Genomic DNA, 15,498 nt, shown 5'->3' with positions numbered 1-15,498 from the left:
TGTAAGAAACCTAGGTTTGATAATAGTAATAGAAATAGTAGAATGTTTAGAGAAGTTAACCCTATAGGAAAAAATGGAATGGGAAGCAACATTGTGTGTTTCAAATGCAATAACTTTGGACATATTGCCAAAAATTGTAAAGCACCTGTAAACCAACCTAGACCTAGATTTGGAAACAATGCACTAGTATGCTAGTTGTGTAAATTTGGTCATATAGAAAGATTATGTATAATGTACATGAGACACAATACAAGGAATCTAAACTTTAGTAGGAGTATAAATAGAAATTGTAGAAGGACTAATAGCAGTAGTGACACTCAAAAAGACAACATAAAAGAACATGTAGAAGAATTCAAAGAGGTATTTGTCAAAGTTAAAGATCCATCCAGTTCACATGTTGATGCAGGAGCATCGAGCTTAGATTTTGGTGGAGCTATGCTTTTCATGGTTAGGGATGTTCTGGAGACACATTGGGGAACCTTTCCTCATGATTTCATGGAGATTGGATGGATTGAGTTCAAGTTTGAGTTGTTTGTACCTTGCTACTGAAACTTTGTCTTTTGGTTTATGGGTGCCTGTTACAGGATGCGTAAGTAATTTTCCACAATGAGTTAGAGGCTAAAATTTTTAGGGATTGAAGAGGGCATAGATTAATATCTATTAATGAAAATAAAATTTATATTTTCTTATATGTTGGGAGATATGGAAATTCTCACAGAGTACCAATTTCTGATAGACTACACGATGGGTTTATGTGTGTGACTTTTAGGATGGATGTGCACTTTTCCTTGGGGAATCAACATTTGCACACTTAAGGGGTTATAAAGAACCTAGATTACTAACTTTTCCTTGAAGCACAAATTCTAATTCAATTGGAGCTAGGAGATATCATGATTTTACTCAGATATCAATTTTGCGCATTTAATTATTGTTACAGGCCAACTTGTGGCATTTAATTTATGTATTTGTATTTAATTTGTGTTCTGGGTCAGCTTGTGGCTTAGATTGGTATAAGTAGGGGTTGTAGGGAATTCTTTTGTGATTATTCATCCATCATGGAGAAGAGGAGGTGGTAGAGGAGTGAATTTGGAGAAGAGTTAGTAGTTGGGCCTTTGAAAACAAGGAGATTGCTTGGTGGGCTTACGAGCACAAGTTGATATATTTCTTGGGGGTTTCTACCAGAGTGTGGATCTGGACTAGCTAGCATTTGGATTGAATCTTGAGGGATCTTGTAGAACTATTACTTTCTTTGTATTTGGTTGTAACTAGGAAGACCTTACAGCCTGGCACATTGCATTTAATCAGTTATATTTTATGAATATATTTTAGTAATTTGGTATCAGATCTTGCATTATTGCTTCTTATTGTTGTGTTTTCACTATCTGGTGATATTTTTGGGGGCTAGGACACCTCCTTTGTATATTCTCCTACCTTGTACTATGGTAGATGGAATTATAGTGAGGGTTGTTCCTAACAGTGTAGACAGATCGCTGAAGTTGAGGCAGTTTGCACTAGGACTTGGGTTGGAGAAGTAGATCTAAGTTGATCTTGATCTAGTTCTGTATTATTCTTTCTAGAGTCCTAGATCTCTTGGTTGTGAGGTGATACATCATGGTTCTAACTTGCAATTACAGAGGGCTTGTAGATGGATCCCCCCTATCTATGTTCTATTCTATTAAATAGCGCCCTCGGCCCGATGCATGCAGAGAACCCCCTATGAATTGCCCTTTATACCTATCTCTGTTGCACCGGTTGAGCATAAATGACCGAAATGGGGGAGTACCCCCAACCCATATAGAGTAGAGTATAGATAGGGGGCCCGGCCCAACAATAATAGGAAAGGCGGGATGCATGCAGAGGTTGCCCCTGGGCCCTTCAAAAGCTTCCTATTTCTCTTCTATATAGTCGCCCCTATATCTATATGGGTTATAGATCTGTGTTCCTAGACTTGTGATTTGGTTCTTGATTGTTCACGTGAGGTGGCAGGTTGTGATCTGACTTGCAATAATTCAAGATTGTCACAAGGAGCATGGGACAGATTTGTTCCAGAGGGTTTACAAAGATCTTGGAAGATGGCTCTGAGAGGATTTGACCCTGAGATGATTATGAATCTCCATGATGTGGTGGAGAGGAATTTTTCTAAGATATATACTCGAGTTGAAGATAGTTTGGCTAATCAAACTAAGAAGGTGTTTTCTCAATTTGAAACTAGTTCAAATGATCAAGGTAAAGATAGGATGAGGAAGGCATTTCATATATGTTTGTGGAGTTGGAGTCTACCGATCTAGAAGAGAGTTGTCTAGCTAGTTAGAAGACTTGTTCATGAGAGAAGATGGCATACCAAGGTCAAAGTGGAAGAGGTTTGTTTTGTTGTTTAGTTTGTGAAGTCTAATACAAAACTTGTAGAATAGCTAGAGGTTGTTTTTGAAGATATTCATAACCTTGTTGATGTTGGGATAGACATTGGTTTTCATGATTAGTCAATTGGATCTAACATGGAGATTGTAGAGCACTTGGTCATGGATGATCTAGTTGTTGTTTGTGATGAGTTGTGTATTACAAAGAATCTTATTATGAAAAATGAGGTTGCTGGTGTTGAGATTTTGGAATATGTTAGCGGAGATCTACATATTGCTTCTGATATGGAGTTTGTTGATGCTAGTGTGGATTCACTAGTTGTTGATGTGGATGAGGGTTTGTTGTTGAAGCCTTATGTTCAGTTTATTCTTAGGTGTGAGCATATTGATTAAGTTGTTGATATTTATTTGATTCTAATGTTTTATTGGATGAATCATAGATGGTGGATTTTCATATTTTTTCTATTGACTTTGATGAAGTGGAAGTCTTTGGTAAAGATGAAGTTGGTTGCAAATCTTTCTTTGGGCATCGAAGTATGGGACATACTTTTCTATTTACCTAGGGAGTCTGATGTAGGAGCATCAAGCTTAGATTTTGGTGGAGCTATAATTTTCATGGTTATGCATACGTTGGAGACACATTGGGGAACCTTTCCTCATGATTGCATAGAGATTGGATGGATTGAGTTGAAGTTTGAGTTGTTTGTACCTTGATGTTGGAACTATGTTTTTTGGTTTCTATGTGCCTGTTGTAGGATGCATAAATATTTTTCCACAATGAGTTAGAAATTTTTATTTTTATAGATTTAAATGAGCCTAGATTACTATCTATGATATAAAGCACAAGTTCTAATTCCTTATATGTTGGGAGATATTGCAATTATCCCAGAGTATCAATTTTTGATAGACTGCATGACGGGTTTCTATGCATGACTTTCGGGATGGATGCGTACTTATCCTTGGGGAATCAGCCTTTTAACACTTAACACATTATAAAGAGCCTATATTACTAACTTTATTTTAAATCAAAAGTTCTAATTGAATTGAAGCTAGGAGATATTGCGATTTTACTCAGATATTGATTTTGGGCATTTAATTGTTGTTGCAGGTCGACTTATGGCATTTAATTTATGTATTTTTATTTAATTTGTGTTATGAGCCAACTTGTGGCTTAGAGTGGTATAAGTAGGGGTTTTGGGGAAGTCTTTTTTGATTATTCATCAATCATGGAGAAGAGGAGGTGGTAGAGGAGTGAATTTGGAGAAGAGCTAGTAGTTGTGGCTTGGAAAACAAGGAGATTTCTTGGTGGGCTTGCAAGCACAAGTTGAGATCTTCATTGGGGGTTTCTACCAGAGTGTGGATCTAGAATAGCTAGTTTTTGGATTGGATCTTGAGGGATATTTCATAAATATTACTTTCTTTATATTTGGTTTTAATTGGGAAGGCCTTACAACTCGGCACATTGCATTTAATCAGTTATATTTTATGAATATATGTTTGTAATTTGGTATCAGATCTTGCATTATTGCTTCTTCTTCTTGTGTTTTCATTGTGTGGTGATACTATTGGGGGCTAGGAAACCTCCTTTGGGGATTCTCCTACCTTGTGTTGTGTCACATATAGTGCTAGAGGAATAGTCAAATGAAGAATTTGGAAGTAGATTAAAGTGAACAATTTTATTTGATTCATCTTATTTGAATTAAATACTTTTTATAAGTGATCAAGCATCAATAAGGTAGTAGAGATGTTAGAGAAAGAGTTAAGATTTTTATTGTTAGTATGAGGTAAAATGTGATGTTTTGAAACTATGTTTAAGAGTGCAAAGGTTTTGGAGTTCATATGTGGACACACAAAAGAAAAAAAGTCTCCTGGTTATGAGAAACAACTTTTGAAGATTGCGTACTCGCACAATTAATGGAGTAGGTAAATGGAAAGGACTTTAGGATCATTTTTGAGATTTTGATCATCATTTGAGTGTGTGAAGAGTTAAGGAGATAATTAAGAGAAAATCCAAGACATTCAAAGCAGCATTAAAATGAATTCATCAACAAACCCTACTTTCTATGAATTTGAGGTATTTCACGAATTTTAAAAGTTTAAATTATGAATTTGAGTTCAGAATTTATAGTAGATATGGGTAGAAATTTAATTCACAATGTTTAGGTTGAGGAAAAACCTAAGATCAAGATAAACCCTATTTAAACCCTAGAAGAAGACCTTATGGAAGCATTTCTAGTTATCCTAGACATAGTTTCATATTTAGAAAATGTTAGCAAATACCTATGAGTAAATGTGAGACAATAGGATAAGGAAGTATATCTATGAGTTTGACCTAATTTACAACCAAGATATGAGATTTGAGAGTGGCTATGAGCACCTTAAACAAAATGAGTTAGTTATTTCACATGATTTTGACAATGAGGATTGGGAGAAGGAAATATTGATTTGAATTCATGATGGAAAGTTTTGGTTGGGAGATAATGTGGTAGACATATCAACCAACCTGATTCATGAAGTAACTAGATTGTGTAATGAAGGATCAATACCAGTGAATAAAGAGTGTAAATAAAATTGTGCTACATAATACCAAGTTTGAATACAATGGGAGAGGAATTATGATCAACAAGATTACATAGCATGATGTGAGATTTGTATGCAAAATCCTAGCATCAAAGATTTGTGCTAGCTCTGGAGAGGATGACATGGCAGCAAGATTTATCCATGCGGCCTATAAGATGTTTGTAGAAAGAGTAAAGGTAAATATGTGTGAAATCTTGAAAGAGTAGTTGATAGAGAACCTAGAAAGGATAAATAAAGTTAAGACCAGCCAATTTAGATTTAAATCATTGATTACTTATATGTTTTTCCACTTGATTAAGAGATTTCCATTCTTATTTGTGATTGAATTGCTTAGGAATGACAAGTGCACTATTGAGAAGATAATTGACTTATATAGAAGATATCCTATTTAACATATTGAGAATAGTGTGGATCTAGTTGTGAAGACATTTCAAGTAGAAATGAAGCAAAGGCATAGGATTCCACCCTCAATTGTAAGGAAGTACAAGAATGATATATGTTTTATGGTTGACACTGACTTTACCTACATAGAGCCAGTTAAACCTAGGATGTTATATATAGAGCCTCTTAGTTATGAGGTCATTGAGGAACAAGTTGAATGTGTAATCACCCAAAAATGGTCATCTAGACTATTAGCTCCCTTCTCAGCATTTTTGCTAAATTATTAAATCATTTGTCTAGACCAATTTTTTATAAATTAATTTGTTTGATTTTATCCTATAGTTTGACCACTATATACTAAGTTCATACTTAATTAAAAGGAACATATCCCCCCTTTAATTAAATAAAAATTCCCCTTTCACCTCTTATCCTAAGTTGCACACATAAAGCATTTTCCCAATTTAGAAATAAAAAGGAAAGACATTTTGTCTCACATGGAGATGCAAACATCAACTCTTTCTTATTGGTGGAAATGATCTTGCACATCGATCATGAAAAAGTCAACTCCTCGCCCTTGATTAGATCTTCTTGTTTCATGGTCTCTACAATCTGTTCTTTTTTAAAATGGAGAGATCTCTCCTCATCTAGGGTCGATCTTCTTTACATTAGTGTTATACTAAATATTTTTCTTTAGGTAGTCTTGGAGCTCTTTGAGACTTTGTGGCTAAACTCTCATTCCTTACATATAATTACAATTACATTCATAGTCCATTAGTATAGTTTTCCTTTGTGTATTAGAATAGCACACTTAGCTTAATTAGTGGGATTGTAATACTTTCATCTTGTTAGCTTAGATTGCATTCTTTGTATTTCACACCAGTATAGTTGTATCTTGCATAGCATTTTCATGGTAGTTATTGGACACTAGAATCCTTGCTCTTGTCTTTAAACCTCCCATCTCATGGTTTACTTACAAGGGGATGCATTTCTTAGGCTTAATTGAGAGCCCTTTTATTCATATTATTCATTCCTTTGCACTCCATGAGTAGGGAGCTCTAGGTCAACACTTGGGACTCTCAACCCATGAGATCTATCAAATAAAAGGACCTAGAGAAGTGCACATTTTTGGCATCCACTATGGGGCTAGAACCAAGTTTCTAGCTCCATTTTTTTGCTTGCATTTTAGTTGCATTCTTATTTATTGTTTTTTTTACAGCAACTTATTGGATCCAATCAAGTGGTTTTGCAATCTTTTTACATTGGTTTTAAGGCTAACCCTCGTGTAGATTGGTTTGAAGGCCAAAACACTCATTTTGGAAAGAATTTTTCATATCTTTCTAACTGCTTTGAGCTAAAATGTAAATTTGTTTTTTCATATTTAGAATGCATCTGAGATGTCTTCGTTCAATTTTCAGATCATTTTCAGTTGATGTGCGTTAGTTATGATTTTTTGTTTATTTTTCATAACAAATCATATTTGGTTGCAGATCAATGAATTTGTCAAAAAAAAAAACATTTTCAAAAAGGTATTAAATTCTACAAGGGGTTGGTTCTATGTGTTTTGAATTTTAATATCATATTAGGGCTCAATAACTTGATTTGAAAAAGTGGTCTATTTTGGGAAAATGGATCCCTAGGGCACAAATTGAGAGATATTACTAAATTTCTTGACTTTTTGAAAGTTCTCTACTTTTTAGTAGGGGTCACTTCTTTGTATTTCTATTTTTGTAGCTGAAATAATAGTAAACAAATCAGATCTTGTTGACTAGGTCAAAAGAAAAAAGTAAAAAAGAGAGCATTTGTGATTAGTTTGCACTTTTTTTGTATATGCTTGATTGGAAGACACCTTGTATTTTTGAGGAAACTAACCACTTTTTACTACAAGTATACTTAGTTTTGATGCCCTAACCTTTTTTTTTGTAGGGGTTTCACACTTTCTTTGCAGAACAAAAGAAAAGAATGCTTGTCAAAGATAAAAGGGCTACTAATGTGTTTGCAGGGTTGCCCAAACAAAACAAACAAATAAGTTTTTGTCTGTCTTCTTTCATTTTCAAGTGTGGCATTAGATCATTTATATCATTTTATAGGAACATAAAACTTACAAGTAGGGTTCATTGTTGGTAGGAGAGTATGCTCTTATGTGAATTAGAAATCTTGACCCTTCATTAGATCTCAAAAGTGAGTGGGATACTCCACTTTTTAGTGGTTTTAATTAATATTCTTGGCATGTTGGGGGAAGCACCAAGGAATAGGAGAGAATTATCTTTCCCTTATAAGGTGAATCATAAATATTGACCTCTTTGGTGTAGATCCATTTTGTCAATTTCATTAGTGGGATTTTTCCCTTTAGAGGGCCTACTATTGGTCGAAAGATACCAATAAGAATGACCCAAAGTGGGAACAAGCAAAATCCAGCTAACTTGACCCACTATAATCACAAACCCCTTGATAGAGGCCAAAGCCTTGGGGGGCATAGAACTTCTCTTCATCTAGGGAGAGAACTTATGGGATTGTGACTATAAGAAAATCACTAAGTGAGAATACTTAAGGTACTCTTGTGGTTGCAAGGTATGTTATCATATGATAGGGTATCTTTTTATCAAGTGCAAGAGGACTATTACCCCAAGATTTGGCTCACCATATGTGTTCCTTTAGATGTGGGTAATCCATTTGTGACAAAGCCAATATCTATTGCAATAAACCACTTTGTATAAGACAAGGGAACATCAAGTTTTGGACTAAGGTATTGAGTGATGAGCCATGTCCTTTGGGTATAATGTGTTTGATGTGTCTTTGTTTGTGTTAGACCCATGGAAATCATTTGAACATACACATATGGTAGTTCTAGGGATTTCCTTTTGATACCTCACATATTCTTGTATCATGCAAGGTTTCTTTGTCCCTTTATTGATTTCTTGAAGACCACTCCATGTGTCACTATCTAGCTTGGAAACTTAATTTTGAACATAAAACTTTCTATGCTATCAACTATTGTCAAACTTTGTCAACCAAGTCAAAACATCAAGTGCAAACATTTTCTTGCATTGTTTGCTAAGGGGATTTTCATAATTTGACTTTGATTTACTATGTCTCTAGGCTTGAAATTTCTTAAAATGGATCTTTGGTCGTAGTGTTCTTAGTCTTTCTATCTTCATGGTCTATGTCACCTTGCTAGGATTTTCTTCTTTTTGAAATGGTTACCTTGATCTCTTGAATATACTCTTTGATTGGGAAAGTTTTTTACTTTTCATCTCTCTTGCTTTATCAACTTTTCTATTTGGGCTTCTCTACTAGCTCTTGACTTGAGTCACTAGTGTCATAAGATGCTTGGACACTCTTCTTTACAAGTCACCCATTCATTTCTACCTCTCTTTTACAAGTGAACACTTTACCTCTCTAGTTTGGACATTAATTCATCTTGTGTCACCTTATTAGCTTCCTCTAGTCTCCTGCATGCATGATTTTCTATCTACCACTATGGACTTCAAACCTTGTGCTCCCAAATCTCAACCAAGTCTAGATGATCATAATTTCTTCTATACTACTAAAGAGTTTCAAGATCTATATTCTTGATACAAAGAAATAGAAGAAATAGACAATCTTTCTTACCTTCATCTCACTAGGTGAATGATATAAATGAATTCTAAAATTGAGAAAAAGTTAGATGAAATAATGAAATCATCACATGATCTTCCCTTAAGCTCTCAATATGCACACAAGTTATCTTCTTCAAGATCATATTCTTCTTCTTCTTCTAATTCTACATACTCTATCTCTCCAAGATATCAATTAACTTCATTTATTAGATCTAAAGTACTCCTTAGAGAGCAAGCAAGTGATACCTCCTTTGAGCCTATGCATATCTTTCATGATAAACCTATCTTTGATGAAGATATTTATGCATCCTATGCACTTGATGAACAACAAGAAGATCCTATACATACTCTTGAGCCTCCCTTGGAAAATTCTTATGACATCATCTTGCAAACACTTCTTGCTAATGAGTTCATCATGTTTCCAGACAACTCTAGACCTTATGTACCTAAAATAAAACCTCCACAGTGGAGAGATGATCACTTTTGTAATTATCATAGAAACAAAGGTCATAAAACCAATATTTCATAGAGTTGAAGCATAAATTTGAAGATCTTATAAATAACAAGGTACTTGGAACTAAGAGCTCTAATGACTCATGTCATGAGGACACTTCACTTGAGAAATATCATATTAATGAACCCATGTCTATTGATGGTATTTTTGACACCTTCACTTCTTCCAACATGCATGAACCTCCTAAATATTCATATCTTTTCAACATGCCTCCATCAAACAAAGAACCTAATGCTTCATATGTTGACCATGTGTACCCTCAAGGGTTGCCTTTGAAAGAAACTTAAGCTAATCTTCACTTAGCTGAAAACCTTTTCCATGCTACTAAGCCTAAAGATCCTCAACTTCCATGTGATGTTATTCTTACTATGCCTAGATTATTCCTTCATTACCTCTTCAAAATCCTTTCATGTAAACCTTCCATTCTCCTTTTTCCTCAAGCACCCTTTCATCTCCTTCAAGATGTCACTCTTCTGTATCCTATATCTTACCCACCTCCTAAGTATGATGAAGATCACTTCCACTATTTCTATTAAGCTTACTAAAAATCATGAGAAAAGATCTATGCCCATACTATCTTAAGAAACATTTAAAGATCAAAGTCTTCCATCATGTTCTACTTTTCCATATTCACTTCAAAACTATACTCAAGATTCAAATTCTCTTATCAAAGGTGTTTCTCCTATCAAAGCTAATCATGAGTCTGTTGATTTCCATGGTCACATTGGTTACTTTAAAGATGTTGATATCCCTACTCAGTATCCATTTGTATCTCCCAACTCTATCCTTGGTCCTTATCCATCTAAGCTAAAGCCTTCCAAACTTTCATCCATATTGGGATCAAATGTTCTTCCGTCTCCTACTTTCACTCCTAGCTCATCCCCTACCTCTCCTATCATATCTCAAGATCAACAAAGACACTCATCCTTGATGAATTTTAATCCATCTATCCATATAAACCATTTGTATCAGCCTTAATCATCCATAAATCCCATATACTTTGGAATCAATTTGGATGATCAACTTAAGAAGAAACACAAGAATCTATTTACAAATAAATATCACTATTTCCTATCTAATCAACATGTGAATACAAAGAAAGAAAATTTATTCAAGAGACCAGAATGGTCCACTACACAAAGAGATAAATCAAAGGAAATACGGGATCCTTAACCCATTATTAAAGAAATGTGTTCTAAAGTATCTAAAGGAAAATCTAAAGATATATAGATCCTCAAGTCTCTCTTGAATGACTTGAATTTTGAACATAAATCTAAGTTGAAATTTAAGCTTCCAAAGGCTTCCACTACATTTTCTTCCAATCATCTTCCTCAAAAGCTTCTAAAGGCTTCCACTCCATCTTCTAAAATTATCCTACCACCTCATACATCTAAACCTAAAGCTATTTCCTCCATGATCCTTCCATCATTCCAAAACCCTCCAAGGTGTGTGTCAATGTTGATCTTCCCCACTTTGTCACCTATCCTAATGCAATCTTTTTAAAGATGCACTTACCTACTATGCATACTCCTACAATCCTTTCAAGGAATGAACTCTTATCCTCCATATACTTATCCTACTACCATTTCTCTTCCTTGACCCTATCAGCATCTTTGAGCATACTTATCTATGGTCTTGGCATATCATGACTTATCTTTCCTGTAGGAGCACTATCTAACTTGAAAAATCTTGACCTATTTCTAAAAATCCAAAAAGAAAAAAAAAAGGAAGAAACTTTTCCTTGGTGAAAACCACTTCTTGTGGAGCCTTGGTAGAAACAATAAAGAGAAATAAATCCCTCCTATGGTGAAAACCACTTCTTGTGGCACCTTGGATAAGTAACATGATGAAAACCTGGCAAATAGGCATATTTTTTTCACCATCCATCTACGCTCATTTTCTCCCTCTTTGATCTTGACAATGTTGAGTTATCCTTGAGTATCGGCTATCTTATTCATTAGCTTCTCCATCATATTCTTTCTCATTCATTCATAACCTTCATATCTAGCTTCATTCTTATTGCTCTATCCCATTATTTTCTTATCTAGTTGACCCCTTGGTCTTGATCACAATATTAAAAAAACATGCTTCTCAAGCCTCTTGACATGTCTACTCTTTTGGATTACATGATTTCATGCTATCTTTCTTATTAGCTTTCATTACTTATCCCATATGTTATCTCGCTTATAGGCTTCCACTACTTATCCTATATGTTATCTTACTTATTGGCTACCACTGCTTATCCTATATGTTATCCTATGCATTGGCTTCCACTGCTTATTCTATATGCTATCTCACTTATTGTCTTTAACTTCTTATCATACATTCTATCTATTTTCATGGCTTTCTTGGCTTATCCCAAATGTGCTTCATATGGCTATTTTACTCTTTTCCTAGCTTGAGTACTCTTGAAGAGTCATACCTTGAGGGTCACTTTCACTTGCTTCATAATCCTTGCCCATCCATCTCTTCTTATTCACAAAATTGATACTCCATCATGCCCTACACCTTGAAGGACATTGGGAAAAAATAATGTGATCTTTCTTAAGAGCCAAAAAATATTTCCAAGTGGTGAAGACCTTGAACATGTACTACTTGAGACCCTTGCACTTATGTCTATCTTTGTCTCACTTTGCACTCATATTGTTGGAAATGTGGCTAAGTAATATAAGTTGGAGTTTTCATTTATGGCAACATATATCTCACAATTGGAAGGTGTAGTGTACAAATGAAGACCCTAAAGCCAGAGATAGAAAATTGTCTAAGTATAAGATAATTTTGCTATCAACGTAGGAATAGTTTCATTGTGTACAAATAACAAAATGAAATTTGGCACATGCGCAATCAAGGATAGGTAGAAGGGAGTGTTAGGATGATATACGCAAGTGCATGAGTTTGTAAAAATTGTACATAATTAGTTATGACATATTTATCAGTAAAGGTAGTAAATAGAGTAGAACATAGCATGGCAGAAAAGTGGTATTTATGGGTTGAGGAATTATTTTGGGAACAAAATAATTGCTTAACTAAATAGGGATGACATCCTAGATGTTAACCCTAATTTAACATGAGATAATTTTGGTTTCCCTAGTTAACAAAATATGGTGTTATGAGTTCTCTTTGTGTATGGATTTATTTATTATTCAACATGGTTGATTTACTTTCTTATGCATGTTATTATTTAATTAACAATATTTAGTTGTGGGAAACAGTTTGTAGAATATTGATTTACCCCCTCTCTCAGTATTATCTATTTCTAACAATTGGTATTAGAGCTCAATTACTCAGAAGAGGCTTAATAGCTTGAGTAAGATCCCCATGGATTTAGAACAGTTAAAGAAAAATCTTGAAGAAGCCCTTGACTAGATTGGTCTTTTCACTAAAGAAAGAGACAACTTGAAAGAAAGGTATGAAGACTCAAAAGATTATATTGGAAAACTAAAAGATAATATTGATCACCTCAAATTTAGAAAAGAGCCTAGAGAGTAGACCACTAATAGTGATAAGGCAGTAACCCTAAAGAAAGAAAATGAGATTCTGAAACATGAGTTGAAGATTGTTGAACTAAAGTTGAGCTTGAAGAAATATGATAGCAAGATTAAAGAAGATCTAAAATATGAGAGTGAAAATCTAAGATCCCATATGACTCAAGTGACATCTAAATTAGATTCTATCAAAATAGAGCATGCAGAATTAGAGAAGTACAACACTATTTTGAAAGGAGAATTGACTTAGGCTAAGCAATAGTTAGAGAAGTGATATTTTAATAGTGAGAAAATTTAAGAACAACTATTTTATCAGAGATCTTCTTATGATAAGACAAGTCTTGAATATATTTATGGAGAAAAATTAGCAAAGAAAGCTAAAGCTAGAAAAGAACCAAATCCAAATGTTGAAACCCCTAAACCTAAGGAGAATGATCAGACTAGAATTAAACCAAGCAGGTATATAGAAGTACCTAAAGAAGTTGAGCAAGTAATTCAACTTGAGAAATGTGATAAACCCAAACAAATATAGAAAGTTGAACCACCTAAAGAAGTAAGATATGAATTCAAAGGTAGATGCTTTATATATAATGAAGTTGGTCATATGAAGAGAGATTGCATAGGTAAGTCTTTCAAACCTATTACCAATTTCTATTATTATAATGGTCATGGTTTTGGACATAATGCAATTGATTGTAGGAAACCTAACTTTGATAGTAATAATGGCAATAGTATAATGTTTAGGGTTACTTACCATGCAAGAAATAAAAGGAGATTCTCAAGTGGATCTAATGATGGAGAAATAGCTAATGAGACAAAGAGAAATATTATGTGTTACAAGTGGAATAAATTTGGACACATTGAGAGGAATTGTGGAGCACCAGTCAATCAGATGGACCTAATCAAAGAAGGAGTACACTTATATGTTAGTTATGTAATAAATTTGGTCACATTACAAGATTTTGTAGAATGGATATGAGGAACATCAATAGGAATCCAAATTTTAGAAATGAAAAAATAAATGACAATAGCAATAACAGTCCAAAGGAAGCACTCAAAGAGAATGTTGAAGAATTCAAGGAAGTATTTGTGAAGGCAAATGATCCATCAAGTTCACATGTGCTTTTAGAAGAATAGTATTTTGATGCACTTGATGAGAGATGGAAGTCATCTATTGTGTGTGATTTTTCTTATTTGAATTAGACACTTTTTTATTAAAGATAAAGCATCAGAAAGTGATATCAAAAGTTAGAGATCGAGTCAGAGATTATGAAGTTGGAAAAAAGATTAATAGAGAGTAAGAAATCTCTAGTTAAGAGTGCAAGTCATTTGGAGATCATATGAGGTCATACAAATGAAAGAAAGTTTAATGGTTGAATAGACAACAACTTTTATGAATTAAGTAGTTGTGCAATCAATGTGAAGTTTAACTTGAAAAGATTTAAAGGATGTGAAAAAGATTGTGATTACCATTCAATCGTGTGAAGAATTAAGAAGAAATTGAGAGAGAAAAGACAACAAGTTGAAAGAGTTTTCAAGCACAAAATCTAGAAAGCCCTAGTTACATGATTACCAGGTATTTTACAAAGTTTTTGAAGTCATTGAATTAGTAAAAGATAGAAAATACCATTGTATGTGATGTAAGTGAGAGGCCAAGGTAAAAATTCAAGAAGCACCCATTTGTATCTTTAATAGATGATCCTTTAGGAGCATTTTCACAAGTTTTGGAGAATGTAAAACATGTGGAAGATATTAGATTGTATATACACTAAAAATTTGATACCATTAGTGATATTGATATTCATAAGGACCTAGACCTTGTTTGCAATGGAGAACTATTCTTGAAACAAGATTTTATGCACTTGAAGGACTTGAACATTGTGAATTATATGTTTTGCACATAGTTTGATAACCATGAATGGAGAAGAATATTTTTTAGCAGAATACATGAAGGAATTTTATGGGTAGGAGACATCATTTTCATGATTGATAATGACATAATTCACAAGCTCACTATTTTATATAATGAAGGCAGTAACCTAGTGAATGAGAAGAACATGAAGAAATTGGTAGAGACCAATCTGAAAACCAAATCTAATGGAAGGAATACAAGGATTGGCCTTATAACTTAGATAGATGTAAGAGTAATCAATAAGATTATTGGATACAAGATGAACCATAGTTCAAGAATCAATTATGTGCCCACTAGATTTATCCATGCAACATACTTGATGATAGAAAAGAGAGAAAAGGTGGACATGTGTGAGATAGTGAAGTAGAAACTTTTGGACAACATTGAGAAACTAAAGAAAACAAAGAATTTAGTGTTTAGATTTGAAGCCCTACTAACACGTCTATTCTTTCATGTAATCAAACAATTCCCTGGTATGCCAAATAGGAAATGCAACAACAATCAGTCTACCATGAACTTGGTGATGCATTACTATAGAAAGTAATCAAAAGAAAAGGTAACAACTGATATAACAAGGATGATGAAGAGCTTCCAATAAGAAATGAAGCAAAGATTTAGAATCCCACCTTCATTGGTTGAGAAATAAAAATATGATATATATTTCATGGTTGAA

Source organism: Cupressus sempervirens, chromosome 6 (assembly GCF_028749045.1).
Source record: "Cupressus sempervirens isolate cs-2001-9-10 chromosome 6, ASM2874904v1, whole genome shotgun sequence".
Lineage (NCBI taxonomy): Eukaryota > Viridiplantae > Streptophyta > Pinopsida > Cupressales > Cupressaceae > Cupressus > Cupressus sempervirens.
This window is presented reverse-complemented; position numbering follows the sequence as displayed.